General features: G+C 38.4%; 1 pseudogene; it reads left to right on the forward strand.

Moving 5' to 3' along the window:
- Positions 1 to 16,005, forward strand: part of LOC144648488 (uncharacterized) — a 344,754-nt pseudogene that overhangs the window by 250,867 nt on the left and 77,882 nt on the right.

Consider the following 16,005-nt stretch of genomic DNA (forward strand, 5'->3'; position numbering starts at 1 on the left):
AGTTTGTGATTACTTAATTTAAATTTCACAAGATTTTTTCTTTCATTAAAATATCTTAACTGTTGTAAATAATCAGATGCAACGTATTCATTTTTAAAAACTTTAAAAAATTCTAATTTCCTTGAGTGTTCTAGGCTATGTCGCCAGAAAGATATATATTTCTCTTTCATATTGGTTGTGTATCGTTTAATTCTATAATTATCTAAAGATTCCGGGTCGAAATTGGGGAGATGGTAGTGTTCTATTAAATTCAAAAAATTGAAATAAAATCCGGAGTTGTTGATAGAGTGTAAGTTCTTTGACATAAGAAAAGATTGTTTGACAATTGAGTCGTTGTCTTTCTTGTTTAGATAGACAAAGTATTTCATAATTCTCTGGTTAATTGGGATAATTAAAGGTAATCTTCCAAGTTCCGCTCTACAAGCTATGTTCGAGGCCTTATAGTAGTAGTAGTAGTAGTAGCAGTAGCAGTAGCAGTAGCAGTAGCAGTAGCAGTAGCAGTAGCAGTAGCAGTAGCAGTAGCAGTAGCAGTAGCAGTAGTAGTAGTAGTAGTAGTAGTAGTAGTAGTAGTAGTAGTAGTAGTAGTAGTAGTAGTAGTAGTAGTAGTAGTAGTAGTAGTAGTAGTAGTAGTAGTAGTAGTAGTAGTAGTAGTAGTAGTAGTAGTAGTAGTAGTAGTAGTAGTAGTAGTAGTAGTAGTAGTAGTAGTAGTAAGTAAGTAAGTAAGTAAGTAAGTAATAAATTGCTTTATTTGCATGACCGTTACCGTTTACAGTGTTGCAAAAGCATATCTAAACTAAAAGTAACAAAACGATCCTATTATATCATACTAAAACTTGATTAAGTTACATCGCTTTCACCTGATAATAACAATGCATCACGTAAATTCATACATGAAGAAATAAACTTCATAACAAGCTTATTAACATGATAATCATTAGAGTTCATAAGAAGTTTAATGTTTTCTGAGGTTGTTTTCCTTTCAAAGTCAGGTACTATCTCATTGATTCGTTTTAAGAATGTCCGCCTTTGGGAAGAGTATTTTCTACAATCTAATAAGAAATGTGTTTCGTTTTCTACTTGATTTGACTTGCACAATGGACATAATCTATTTGCTCTGGGTATATGGTCAGTCTGATATCTACCCAGTTCAATCATAAGTTTGTGATTACTTAATTTAAATTTCACAAGATTTTTTCTTTCATTAAAATATCTTAACTGTTGTAAATAATCAGATGCAACGTATTCATTTTTAAAAACTTTAAAAAATTCTAATTTCCTTGAGTGTTCTAGGCTATGTCGCCAGAAAGATATATATTTCTCTTTCATATTGGTTGTGTATCGTTTAATTCTATAATTATCTAAAGATTCCGGGTCGAAATTGGGGAGATGGTAGTGTTCTATTAAATTCAAAAAATTGAAATAAAATCCGGAGTTGTTGATAGAGTGTAAGTTCTTTGACATAAGAAAAGATTGTTTGACAATTGAGTCGTTGTCTTTCTTGTTTAGATAGACAAAGTATTTCATAATTCTCTGGTTAATTGGGATAATTAAAGGTAATCTTCCAAGTTCCGCTCTACAAGCTATGTTCGAGGCCTTATAGTAGTAGTAGTAGCAGTAGCAGTAGCAGTAGCAGTAGCAGTAGCAGTAGCAGTAGCAGTAGCAGTAGAAGTAGTAGTAGTAGTAGTAGTAGTAGTAGTAGTAGTAGTAGTAGTAGTAGTAGTAGTAGTAGTAGTAGTAGTAGTAGTAGTAGTAGTAGTAGTAGTAGTAGTAGTAGTAGTAGTAGTAGTAGTAGTAGTAGTAGTAGTAGTAGTAGTAGTAGTAGTAGTAGTAGGTAGTAGTAGTAGTAGTAGTAGTAGTAGTAGTAGTAGTAGTAGTAGTAGTAGTAGTAGTAGTAGTAGTAGTAGTAGTAGTAGTAGTAGTAGTAGTAGTAGTAGTAGTAGTACACTCCTCATTTGGCGCTCAGCAGACTTGAATGGCGCTTTGCGGACATTTTTAGTGGCGCTTAGCGGACATGTGGCGCTTAGCGGACAGCGATGGCGCTTTGCGGACATTTTTAGTGGCGCTTAGCGGACACTACGGCGCTTTGCGGACATTAAGGGCGTCTAGCGGACATTATGCAAATTTGGCGCTTAGCGGACCGTCCGGTCCAATGGCGCTTTTTTCCCCTTTTTTAAATGTTTGCCCGTTTTTCTGTATCAAAGCCGAAAAGGTTCATACTTTACATTCTAACACATACTTACATCTTCTATTTAATGCGTGCTGTTTTAAACCGATTCTACATATTTTGTGCGTCCCTTTGATCGTAACAGGTTTTCGCCTTATTGACAGTCTTATTGGCTTTCGTTCGTGATTACCAAAATATTTAGCTTGGCGCTATCTCAATTTATGTTTATTTTGAAGTTTTTGGCTGTTAAGGAGGAGAAAAATATCTTCAAAGATTGTTCGGTAAAGATGGTTCGGTAGTCCCCATATTGAATTAATTATTTATTTGAGCTCTTAAAGGTGGATGCAATGGTCTAGACACTGTTGATTGTTGTGATGTAGACTTAATGTAATAAACAATTAATTCACTGATAGTTGTTTTTAGCTTTACATAAGAGTTTTCTATAGCTATGATTGATCAGAAGACTTATCACTCAAATAATTGGTGAGAAAAGCTGTGAAATTCTTTTTCCGATGAGTAGAGGTATGGGGTAAGGGTAGAGGTTTGGTTGTCTATGAGGACATCAAGAAAGGGCAGGAGGTAGTTAGCTTCTTTCTCCATTGTAAAGTGACAAAAGTGGATATTTTTTTGGCGTTTTGCACCCCTCAACTTCATAATTGGGCTGATCAACACCCTTAATGACATACCTTTAAGATTAACCAACAGTTGGTTAGGTTATTATAATGGTATTCGAAATTTGTTTGAGATCATGCACAAGAATCTATATCCTGAGCACGTTTTTAATAGCTTGATTAACCGTTAAATAAATAAAGCCGGCGACACACTTGGCGATTTTATTCGAAAGAGGACGGCGCGCAACCTGTAAACGTTTTCGAATAAGAATCACCGACCCTTTATTTCAAATTACGCGCGTCAAAAAATTTAGTAAAAGAAGGCCGCCATTGTTTAACTGTCCTGCGCTGAAAAATCATTTTAAAGTCAAAGCATTCAAGTAGATTTTTTTCTCTAAGTTTTTCGTTTTCATGCTTCTACGCGTGTCGTTAAATTGAACTTAGATTTTAGTCTTAGATAAAAATTTTAACGATGATCGAATGTTATAAAAGCGAAGATATTTCAAGAGCAGAAAAAAAACCGTGTCTGTTTAAAACGAGGTGTTTGTAAACAACACATTAATTTTACTAAGGTGCAGTTTTTAGCTCATGCCATTTGAACGTCTGTCAACTTTTTTTGTATGTGTAGCGTGTAGCTTGAGCCGCTTCAAGGGCTGACGAACTTTAAACGGATAGCTTTCGCTGCTCGAGCGGCTAAAAGTTTTCTTTTCATGGAACGGTTGAACGGCTAGTAAATTTCCTCACATGGAACAGCTACACGGCTCGAACGGCTATTAAATTTCTTCACACGGAACGACTACACGGCTCGAACGGCAAATAAATTTCTTCACACGGAACGGCTGCACGGCTCGAACGGCTAGTCAATTTCTTCACACGGAACGATCATACGGCTCGAACGGCTGGCATTTGTTTTACACGGAACGGCCACACGGCTCAAACGGCCCTTAATTTATGTTACACGGATAGCTTACACGGCTCAAACGGCATCCCTTTCCGTGCACACGGCTACTGAACGACAAACGCGCGCGGCTATCCGTGTCAAAACGGCAAGTCCTAAGGAAAGTTTTCGCGTGAGAGGTCACATATTAAACGGTTCTCAAATGTACGCAGCACAACATAGGGTATGCAACTTACTTGTAAATGGATTTTGTAAGCGCATTGATATTAAACTTTTTTTTTCTACTTATAAAATTAAGAACTTTTTTAATGAAAAAATTCTGTACCTCCATGGTAGTCTTTAGACGCGTGATGTATACACATTATCATATTCAAGCTGTAATGGTTGTTACATCAGTGAAACAAGCCGCATTTTTTTCTACGCGTGTGCGCGATTACTTATCACCTGACAGATCTTCTAGTAATATTTCAAAAACGAGTGCGAGTGTTTCATCGGGGTTTCCAAACACGAGAAAACTGATGAAAGGCCGTAGGCCGAGTGCTTTTATTGTTTTCGAGTGTTTGGAAACCCCGATGAAACACGAAGCACGAGTTTTTGAAATAGCTTCTCAATCGGCGCCTAATTGCAAACAAAAGATATTATTCACGAAAACTTAATTTTTGATTTCTTTTGTTTAATTAGCGTACAGTTTGAAATCGGGACCTAGACTGTCCACAGCCTCTCGATTTTTCAACGCAAAAAAAGCAAACGAAGCGAGCGCGCGGGGGGATGCCCAGCCCCCCACCCCCTTGCATCCGTTTTGCGCTGGCGTCCAGTCCTCTTGCCGTTCTCACCGCGCGCTCATCGATCGAAAAAACACGAAAAAATAGAGGGCTGTAGACAGTCTAATCGGGACCTTATTGCAAACAAAGGATATTTTTCACGTTAACATTTAATTGGTACTATCTTTTGTTTAATTAGCGCATACTTGGTGATGATTATGTAAGATCCGTGTTTTTCACAACTAAGCTTGTTTACTTAAAGCCGCCACAATTTGCATGCAGTGGCGTCCTGCTAGTTTTGAAACGTGGACGGGTTAGCTGAGGATGAATCTCGCCGGTTTCGGCCGCCTTAAAGTGTGCAAGAAGATTTCTTGCTTGCACAGTCCAACAAGTGAGCCGTTGAGGTTTTGAGAACTTGCCAAACAGCGCGCGAGCAAAACACAGGGTGAAATAAGACGTTTCCGTATCGCGAAAACACTACGGAATCTTGAACGTGTGCATTTCCGTTGCATTTCCGCAGAACGGATACAACGGATACGCGACAGCACAATATTCCTGCCTGATTGTACATTTCCGCAACGTTTCCGTTTGCGGACACCTTTTGATTCTGTTTCCGTGACGTTTACTCGACTGAAACGTTACTGAAGCCTGTTGATACTCTTTTCATAAGGGCCAGCTCGCTCAGCCGGCTTAGAGGGATCAGGGGCAGTTCAGAGGCCCAGAGCTGCTTTTACCCCAGTGTCAAAACGAGTGTCAGTCACACGACCTCACACGGACGATTGCTACTTCGTCAAATAAAGTTCAAAACATTCCAGAGGAAAAATAAGTCAATAGCTGAACGCTTTGACGATAATTTGCCGATTTAAATATTTTGATTTCGGTTTACTTCTTCGGTTTATTTATTTCTTTTTGTTGTTGTTGTACGGTACAAAGGTCGATTCACTGAACTGGCCGAGTGACAATCGAGTCAGGGACTGGTTACTAACCGATCATGCGCAATAAAGATCATTCCCGGCGTTCTCTTTGATTTAGATGAGTTTTGGCGGTCGGTTTCGAAGTTCGCCTAACGAAGAATCGACATTTTCAGTCGCCTAAAGGGCAGTTTTCTTCACGTAAAGACCACTTTGTTTCCAAGGTAGCTGTATGGAGTTGTCTTCTACCGGATTTCAGATCAAAACTGCTGTAAAGGCCAAGTTTCTTATTAAGGTAAGCTTTTAAAAACCTATTTGCACGGGTGACTCGTGTTTCATCCCTGGGTTTCATAGAAGCTTTACATTTGCGTTGCCTTGTTGGTGTATGAGCTATTTAAGCTTAAGTTTCATAAATTATTCTGTGCTTGTGTTTTAAAATTAGACTTTAAATTTATGTTATGGCCAAAGTTCATGGCCACGTGAGCTACATTTCCGGTTAATGATTGTTTCAATGATATTAGGTTTTTATCATAATGTTTTGAAGTCAGTAAATTGTTACATTGTAAGCTTACTTTGTACATGTGTCATAAACATACCAAATGGACAACATTTGGTAGTTTTCCACTATTATATGCTGTTGAGATCAGAACTAAGTGAGCTAAGTTTGATTTTTGCTAACAACATTCACTGACACAAGTTGGCTGCCTACTGGTTATGTGGGATGTGCGGACACAACATTTTACAGCATTAATTATAATGAAAGATGCAGAATTGTCACAGCACAGGAAAGGAACAATGATACATGTAGTTTTCCACAACTATATGTTGTTGAGTTGCGAACTACAAGTATTAACAGCTTTTGACACTTGTTTGACTTTCGCGAACACGATTCATTGACTCAAGTGTGCCGCCCATGGTTTCAGTGGTATGATATTAGATTTTTATCACAACATTTTATAAGAGGCAGAATTGTCATAGCACAGGAAAGGAACAATGATAGTTTTCCACAACTATATGTTTTTGAGTTGCGAATTATTAACAGCTTTTAATAGATTTTTAACTTTCGCGAGCATGATTCATTGACTCAAGTGTGCCGCCCATGGTTTCATTGGGAAGGCCTTTTACCCATTTCTGAGTGGGTGAAAACATCACTTGTTTCAATGATATTAGATTTTTAATACAACATTTTATAAGAGGCAGAATTGTCATAGCACAAGAAAGGATCAATGATAGTTTTCCACAACTATATGTTTTTGAGTTGCAAATTATTTACAGCTTTTAATAGATTTTTGACTTTCGCGAGCATGATTCATTGACTCAAGTGTGCCGCCCATGGTTTCAGTGGGAAGGCCTTTTACCCATTTCTGAGTGGGTGAAAAAATCACTTGTTTCAATGATATTAGATTTTTAATACAACATTTTATAAGAGGCAGAATTGCCATAGCACAGGAAAGGATCAATGATAGTTTTCCACAACTATATGTTTTTGAGTTGCGAATTATTAACAGCTTTTAATAGATTTTTGACTTTCGCGAGCATGATTCATTGACTCAAGTGTGCCGCCCATGGTTTCAGTGGGAAGGCCTTTTACCCATTTCTGAGTGGGTGAAAAAATCACTTGTTTTAATGATATTAGATTTTTATTACAACATTTTATGGGAGGCAGAATTGTCATAGCACAGGAAAGAACAATGATAGTTTTCCACAACTATATGTTTTTTGAGTTTTCGAATTATTAACAGCTTTTGATAGATTTTTTACTTTTGCAAACACGATTCATTGACTCAAGTGTGCCGCCCATGGTTTCAGTGGGATGTGCCTTTACTTTTGAGTGGTGAAAAGTTTACTTGTTCCAATGTACATGCACATACACTGTACATGTAATTTATAGGAAAGTCACAAATTATGACAGCCTTTCATGTACTGTACAATGTGTACAGTGCTATCTGCAACTGAGCTGGAAACTGAATTTGCATTATCCAAACAATGCCCAATTGTACAAATAGGGCCACCCATAGTACATATATAAAAGTAACATTGTATATGAATATAGATATCTCCGAATGGAAAAATGGCACAATCATTTCATATTATTTTGTACATGTAATTGTCTGACACTTTTTTTTGTCTTTATTATGCTTTATTGCTGTGAGCCATTTTGGAGTATAGTGAGCATGAAGAAGTCAAGGAAATTACTCAAGTATAAGAAACTGGAGGAGTTTCTGGAAGGAAAATGTTAAGGTAGGTACCTACATGTAAAAGTCATAAGACTTTATAATAATCAGGATAAAGATCGTCTACAAGGAGTCTCTAAACATTCAAAATTTTTAAGGATGTTTGCTCATGGACTGCAAAGACCATTTTAAAGTGGTACATGTATGGCTTATAAATCTTGTCAACTTCAAGTCAAACAAACACGTTTAATTACAAATTTATACTTTCGAGTGGTAAAATTCATACATTTTTCTTATCATATGCAGCTACATTTTGTAGCCCTACCGGCCCATCCCCTACTGCAGTCGCAGCAGGGTCGATTGAATATTTATTTTTTCAAGTTAATAATTGACAGTTTACTGATTTTTTAGCACTTCTGTATACAGTACAGTGCAAATTGCACAACCATACATTGTTATGATAAAAGTGGAAAATTGGCTGCTCTAATCAATGGGCAACTGTGGTGAGTTGCAAGAACCAGAATTCGAGTTATCAGGGTAAATTTGACCCAAATTTTGTTAAGGGAAACAAAATTTAGTTCGAGTTGGGGGGGGGGGGGGGGTGTTCGAGTTATCCAAGTTCGAGTTAACCGAGTAAAAATGACTGAAAAGTGGGGTCAAATCCAAGGGAAATGGAAGTTAGTTCGAGTTAGCGGGGTTGTTCGAGTTATCCCAGTTCGAGTTACTGGGGTACTACTGTTTCTGTGTATTCGTACCTAAAGTATAGAGTTTCAACTGAGATGGTACATGTAAAACAACACTTCCAATAATATGCTGCATCAAGTCACCCCTACATTGTAGCAGTGTTTTGGTTTCAAAAACCGATATACCTTCAATAACAACCATAGTTACATGTACATTGTATGTTCAACTTCCTTCCAGCCATTTTTATGTGTAGTTAAAAGGTATGTGGTCTTTTGCAGCACTTATAATTTCCAGGGGATGGTATGGGTGGTTGTAAGTCAGAAAGCTTGGTATTTATGATTGTTACAAGGTCTTCAGTGAATCTATCAAATCACTACTCAATCATATCCATCCTACATCCCTCCAAAATAATGATCAGTTCCTTGCGTGTTAAGATGAGCAATATCTTGGAATGTATAAACGAAGCACCTATTTATCAGAGTCAAATGATTACCTAGACAGCGCAAAAATTTAGGGAGGCTCACAACAGCTTTCAGCACTTTCCAGCTCTCATAATTTGATGGGTCAGTGCTACAACACATTTATCGGTTACTGCTACATCACATCACTGTTGACATCACTGTAACCATTGCAATGGTATAACCTTTTAAAAAAAAAATTTTTTTTTTTTTTCGACACAAAAAAATCTCTGGAGCCGTTTCTGAGCCACCTTAAATTATTAAGGTGGCTCTGAAACGGCTCCAGAGAATTTTTTTAACTTTGCAAAAAGTTGTATCCAAATATGCTGATCATTATTCAGTGATAAAAATGGGGGTCACTGGACTCGTTTTTGAGTTACAAGCGCTTAAAGGGAAAATAAAGGGTGTTTTTACTGGTAATACTGTTGTTATGGTAACCAGTGATGTCAAGAAAATTACCGTAACTTGTTCAGCGATGAATGGACATTGGTTTGATATCATTACTGTAGCAGTAACTGTTTAAGTTTCGTTGTACTGACCTATCAAAGTTCAAGAGCTAACAAGTGCTGGAAACCGTTGTTAGCCTCCTTAAAGCCATGTCTGTATTTCCATGTTACAAAACAGATCCTCCCATCAAATGAAAAAGTAGTATGAGTTAAGCAAAATATCTCTGTTTATAATCCTATTTAATCTTGTCTTTAGACCTGAAATAATCGCCAAGAAGTCAAATCCATCACCACAGGACAAGAATAATTCACGAACGTCAAAGAAAGCAAGAGAGAGGAAAGACGAGGATTGACAACTAAGTTTCCTCAAACGAATCACATTTAACGGACAGCAACGGAAATTTTAGTTCAATCACAAGGCATTGCTGCATTTAAAGAACAATACTTAGTTTGAATGCTTTCAAATGTAATAGTCAGCAAGCAACACGTTTGTTTCAAGAAAGGATTATACTGTAGCTCGTAGATTTACTTAGACATTCTCTTACTTACGAAATAAAATGAATTACCACTTAAAATGAGTGTTACTTGTATACATACTTGTAATTCTCCAATCCGAAAGAAAAGAACACGTGGAAATCAGCTCGCTTTATTTGGCGGCCACGTTTAATTTACGCAATATTTCACAAATAATAAAGTTTTCGTAGTTATCGGCCTTCCAAGATTAGGACAATAGCATTTTGATCTAAACCATCTGGGTCATTATGTATATACTCCTGATTTACGAGCTGCGGAAACTTGACGGTTCTTATTATTTTTCACTTTCCGTATGTCGGAAACCTAGCGGAATATTGCGTGTCCGCCGAATTTACGAGCTGCGGAAACATGATTATTGCGTGTCCGCCATACTTACGAACTGCGGAAACGCGTCTGTTGCACGAGATTACGCAAAACGTAAACTTAACAGATACACGCGTTTAAGTGATGCGTTTAAGCGACGCCGCAACTGCGGAAACGTGACGTATACACGTGTTTCCCGCAACGGTTACTTAAATTTCCTTTTGCGGAAATTCACGTTTCCGTTAAGTAACCGTTGTAAAAACGGAAACGGAAACGCTTTATTTCACCCTGTGAAAATCCCTTTTTCTTAACCCGGGAAGTGTGTTCAAGGATTGTAATGTTTATCGCGCGCAAAGTCTTGAAGAGAAGTTGGAGGACCTGGATAGTGTGTCTTTAAAGTATTGGCTCACAAAATTCGTCCAAAACTCGGTTGCGAATAAGAACGGCGGTCGCTACGAGATATTCAGGAACGTTGTTGAATTGCGCGGTAAACGTAAATTTTAAAGTTATGCCAAACAGAAGCTTGTCTATTCAGTCGGTGTTTGTGTCATTAATTTATAGATTAGGATAACCCTGCATCACAAGGGTTTGACGTTTTATCAAACTCTAGAGTTTGATATTTCATCAAACTATCGTGGAAAGGCCTCTGTCCAGTGTTTCATCGGGGTTTCAAACCACACGCACCTGACCAAATTGGCGTATTCCGATTGGCTTGTGAATTCATGAATTATTAATGAGTTTAAGAAATGTATTTGAAAAACTACATGGATCAGAGACATCTCTTGCTTCGAGTTCCACGGACTGCTTTGACGTTATCAACTTCGAAATTCCTATGCATCCCTTTATTGTTATGTCGGGTTTAAGAATTTCCCTTTTAAAGCCCCATTTTTGGGGGTTTAAGCAAATCTTAGTTTTCATTGTTTTGATAAAAAAAAGTTTGGAAATTTTTTCCTTTGTTATTTTTTAGGTAATCACTTATAAACGTCACGCTTAGTAACGTTTGTGATAAGCAGTCAATATTGACGAGATCACCTGGTATTTTAAAGGAGTCTCAGAACGAGTAGAATAAATGTGTCTTTATAGTTCGGCGGCATAGCTGAAAAATTGTGTCATTTTTGTTACTACTCTCATATTTTGCAGAACAATAGAGATATGCATGGTGATTAACTTCTGCTATAGAACCATTCTCAGTTCTCATGCGTATTTTGCCAAGAACATACAAGCGAGAATAGTGAATGTCCAGCAAACTCGAAACGGAGCAACCGTGGTGCTGGATATTTCACCCTTGAAAAAGATTTGCAGATGCAGGAGAGAGAATTGCTGAGACGCGTTTGAGGCACAATACCTCATGGGCTAAGTTATACCACGTACTATATTGCGAGAACTTAATTTCGCGAAAATGGAAAGGGAATATTTCGATTCGCCGGACTTACTATTCGCACTTTCGGGTCGCGGGATCTTTAATTTCGCGATTTGCGAAAATCGCGAAAATTAAGTCCAGCAAATATAAGTATCAATAACAAATTGAAGGAAATGCATCGCATAACCAGGTGATATTGAAAAACGCTCGAGATGTGGTATTGCTAGTACGACTGTAAAACAGAAAACGCTGTTTCTTTTAGGGGGGACAAGCCACTTAGGGATAACGAATATTTCGTGCAAGCACCATAGAGCTAGTACCCCCAAGTGTTAAAAGTGTAAAAGCTCTCTACTGCCTTTTTTAGATTGCACTTATTCCGAGGCGATGAAAACTCACACTATAACTGCTATTGGCAAAGCCGTAGAGTACGTAAGTCCGGGGCAAACTGTTGTTATTGCTTGCGATCAGCCGCCCTTTGCTTTAGCAAAAACAGTCGAGTGGGCTCAAAAGAATCGTACATAGGAAGATAATATAAGCTGCAAGTCATGCTTGGTGGTCTTCACATCGAGCAGGCGGCAGGCTTTCGGGACCTGACTTGCTGGCAGTGGATGGGTTGAAGTTCTCTCACAAGCTAAGATCACTACAGCAGGAAAAAAGCGGAATCGCTTCTCAACTGTGCACATATTACGCGCACTAGGTACTCTCTTAAGGAAACTGCAGCAAGTTTTTTTATTTTCCAGAAACAGGAATGCAGGAAGTATGTTAAATCTGTTCAGAAGGGAGAAGAAGCTGATTCGATTTGCACGTGGAGAAGTAAGAAATAAACCGCGATCCCTATATAAATTGAACTTATAAAAGAGGACGGCGGGGCGATAGGCCTGACACAGAATCCAAGTGTGTTGCTAAGGTGGATGGTATCTGCATGGACCTGAACTAGCGAGGTTGGTCCTCAGACAGTTTGAACATAGTGATGAAGACAAGCAACCACATGCTGCCCCATCACAAGTACTTTTAGCCTGCGTTGCAAACGAAACTAAACCTCGATATACTATACCGAGGTTTTGTGACACGTCCGGCTGCGACGCAAGCTAGAGTACTTCCAATGCAAGTTAAACAAGGTTCAAGGATCATTTCAGACCCCTGGTGTCAAAAATATAATAGAGGGGCTGCGCAATCTTTTGAGCAGACCAGCCAGGAAAGAAACAGCCGAAATAAAAGTCCCCTCCAGAGCAGATTGTCCATTGTTTACCAAACTAAATGCAATAGTTGTTGCCAGAATCACGGAGGCAACCTCGATAATCAACATCTTTATCTGATAGAGGAACCAAGGTATCGCACCCCGAAAAATGGGACTGGACGTTCAGCGAGAAAACATGGCGACGGATACGGTGCACACTTCCTGACGCTGCAATGTTCTGTCACGAGTTCGTCCTATGTGGCTGCAAGACCAGCTGTAGCAACAATAAATGCGAGTGCTGTAAGGCTCATGCCTTGGACTTTACTGTGTGTCTGTGCGTGTCAAAAAATGTTTAAGATAATGCTTTCCAGACATTATTTTGATCTAGAAAGACACAATATCTATAGCTATGTGTATGTCACTAGAGCCGCTAGCGGTGATAAGCTATATCAACTCAGCAGTTTTCTAGGTTGCCATATTAACACATGACAAATTTCAACATTGTACCTCTAAAGAGAAGTATTAAACACAAAAAACAACACAGCGACAAAACACAACACTTCATTTGCACCCTTAATTAAGTTAAAACTTTAATACAGGATGAATAAAAATTAGATAGGACTAAGATAACAAAATACAGCAACACAGAGACACACAGACAAAAAATAAGAAGTTTGCTTATATAATAATTTAGTGAAAATAAGCTGGAAAATGGAGTATAATTATGGACAGATTAACTAACAGAAAAAAAAGGAATTAAAGTGTGAATGATGAGTGATTTGTTGTTTAATTTCCTGATCTGAACTTGCAAACAATGTATAACTTGCATAATTAAGATGCGGTAACCATGGCGATGGCATTTTATTCCGTTGTACATCTCGGCAGGGCCGCTTCTGGCCATCTCTACACGCCGACCTATCCATATCTCCCCTTAAACATGCGGAAAATCGCTTCCCACAGGTAGCTCATTTAAATGCAGTTTCCATGGAAACAGCGTCTCTGTCGAGGTGGTTCTATAGCTTAAAATGTTTACTTCGATAGTCTCTTGCTGGGTGCCAGATTTCAAGCTGGTAACAAGAAATGCACAATTCAGCCAAAATTTTGAGCTATGCCGCCGGACTACTTAGGGTTAATGGGGAAAGAAAGCCGGCAATTTCCTTAGTGATTATTACACATTACTGATGCTCTTTTTAAAGCGCCTACATGGTGAGTCACGCGTACTGAGCAGTTACAAAAAATGACAATTTCTTCCTTTCTTTCACATCATATTTGGCCTGTACTTGAATCAACGTCCTTGAAACCTTTGTTTTTTCACAATGGCTTGAAATTAAATTTCGCTGAAACTTCATTATAGTAAATTAACGAAACATGTTTTTAACGCGAATAAAACTCGCGTTTCTTTTCTAAACAGAATTTTTTTTGGCTCGAAGTTTAGGTATCCTCGATAAATGTTAGATAAAGTCGCAAAGTTTGGCAGCGTTTGGTTGAATATTAAAACAGTTATAAGCGTTTAAAGTCGGCGCGGGCACTTTCCGCTCCCCCCCCCGGTCTGGATAGGGTTAAGAAAATAATGCATTTTTAGGTCTAGAAAAGAAGTTAAATGCCCTCACCTAACGGCTAGGGCATCAACTAGCAGCTCTTTGTAAAGGTAAAGACTGTTTCCGAGTCAAATGGCCCATACAGCCGGAGCTTATCCTAGTTTCTGTAGCATTAAGCGACTAGTAGTATTGCTACTCCCACTGGATGGGTGCTAGTCCTTCGCAGGGTTCTAGACCTTAAGCGTGCATTGTTTTTACTATAGAACATTGAAAGGCATCTTCAAGTGGGTAAATAACTCGTATGCCCTCTGATGTCTTCAGTGTACGGCTCTGGAGTCTTTATTGTAAGGCTGTAAGAAGTCTGGTAACAACTTTAAAAATAACTCTTACTTTACTGGCGCTTTCCGGACAGAGCACTTTGCGCAACTTCAACAAATGGCGCTTTGCGGACATAAGAGGCTCTTTTATTGGTAACATGAAAATCATTGCTGACGCCACAAATCTTTACAAATTAAGCTTGCACGGCACCCAACTATTGGGAAAATGTAAATGTACCAATAGCCCAAAAAACAAGATAGAAGCTTGATTAGTTTACGAATTATGAAAGTGTTATGAACGGTCACCATTATGTCAAAAAACGTTTTTTTAGAAAATGGACGAAAAACTTGCCCCCGAAAAAACGCTTCAGTGTTTCACGCCCAATCTCTCAAATATTACAGTTTGTGCGACGTTTTAAGTTTTCAGGAGGTAAGTCATGGAAAGCTTAAATATTAGCGAAGATATAGACATTTGAATCTTAGACGCAGGTAACGTTTGCGTCGTTAATCGGTGTCATAAACAAATATCTACTGAATGCGTTTGCAGCCAGAATTTTTGTTATACTTTTAATATGAAGGCATTAACAAGATATTTGTTTTGGACAAGTTTCAAAAAGTTACCGTGCAAATTATTTTTTTTAGAAATTTTTCAAATTTTACTATTATTGCAGCCTTGGTGCATGTTCAAAACTGTGAAAATTAACAAGGTGTGTTTCTATTGATCTAAAACAAATACCCGGGTATAAAGAGCAAAGACAGTTGTGAAACATAGTTAGGAAGCAAGGAAATTCCCCCAGAAACAAAGGCGCAAAATATCTCTAGAGTTAGCCAAAATCACCCTTTTGTGGCGCTTTGCGGACATGAAAATGTTAAAAAAAATCTGTAAAAAAATACCGGTTAGACCTAGTAGTGTGAAACATTGCATACAAGCATTTAAAAACGCATCTTTTAATGTGGGGTACAAAAACTGGCTAACTCTCAAGGTTTTAGACAACTTGTTTTAAAAAGGGGCAAAAATGGCACACTTTGAGGGAATGGCGCTTTGCGGACATTTTGTCGCACTCAAACATACCTTACTAAAACACGTGCTGACAGCACCATATAAACCCGATTAAGCTTAAACTCCACATACACATTGCCAATATACACATCTACCTTTTGGGTGAGAATCACATCTAACTCCCGTAAAATGATAGAGTCAGAGAAGCATAAAGTCAAAATTGTGCAAAAATGGGGCTTCCCGTTTTTCGTGTAACCTGAAACACCCACTCGACATGACACCTTTACTGAACTTTTTGGGACGAAAGATGTACGCTTTCTAAACTTACGAGAGTTACTTGCCGCAACTCTATGAACCAGTTTAAGGCATCTGAAGTCAACATTTGGTCTATTTCTGGATTTTAAAACGATTTTCCAGCACGAACGGGCAGCAATGGCGCCTAGCGGACACATCTTTGCCTTTAACAGACTCTTTCTCCAAGACAAGTGAGCCGAATACTCTCGAAAACTAACATAACATATGTCTTAGTGTTAGCCATGCTTTCGCCGAGTTTTATGTCATAATAGGTATTTGTTGTTGAGTTATAGCTTTTTGGAGTTATTTTGAAAAAGTGTCCGCTCAGCGACCCAACGGGAGGAGTGGGAGGAGGAGGAGGAGGAGTAGTAGTAG

This window comes from Oculina patagonica, chromosome 4, assembly GCF_052425735.1.
Source record: "Oculina patagonica isolate OP01 chromosome 4, crgOcupat, whole genome shotgun sequence".
Taxonomy (NCBI): domain Eukaryota; kingdom Metazoa; phylum Cnidaria; class Anthozoa; order Scleractinia; family Oculinidae; genus Oculina; species Oculina patagonica.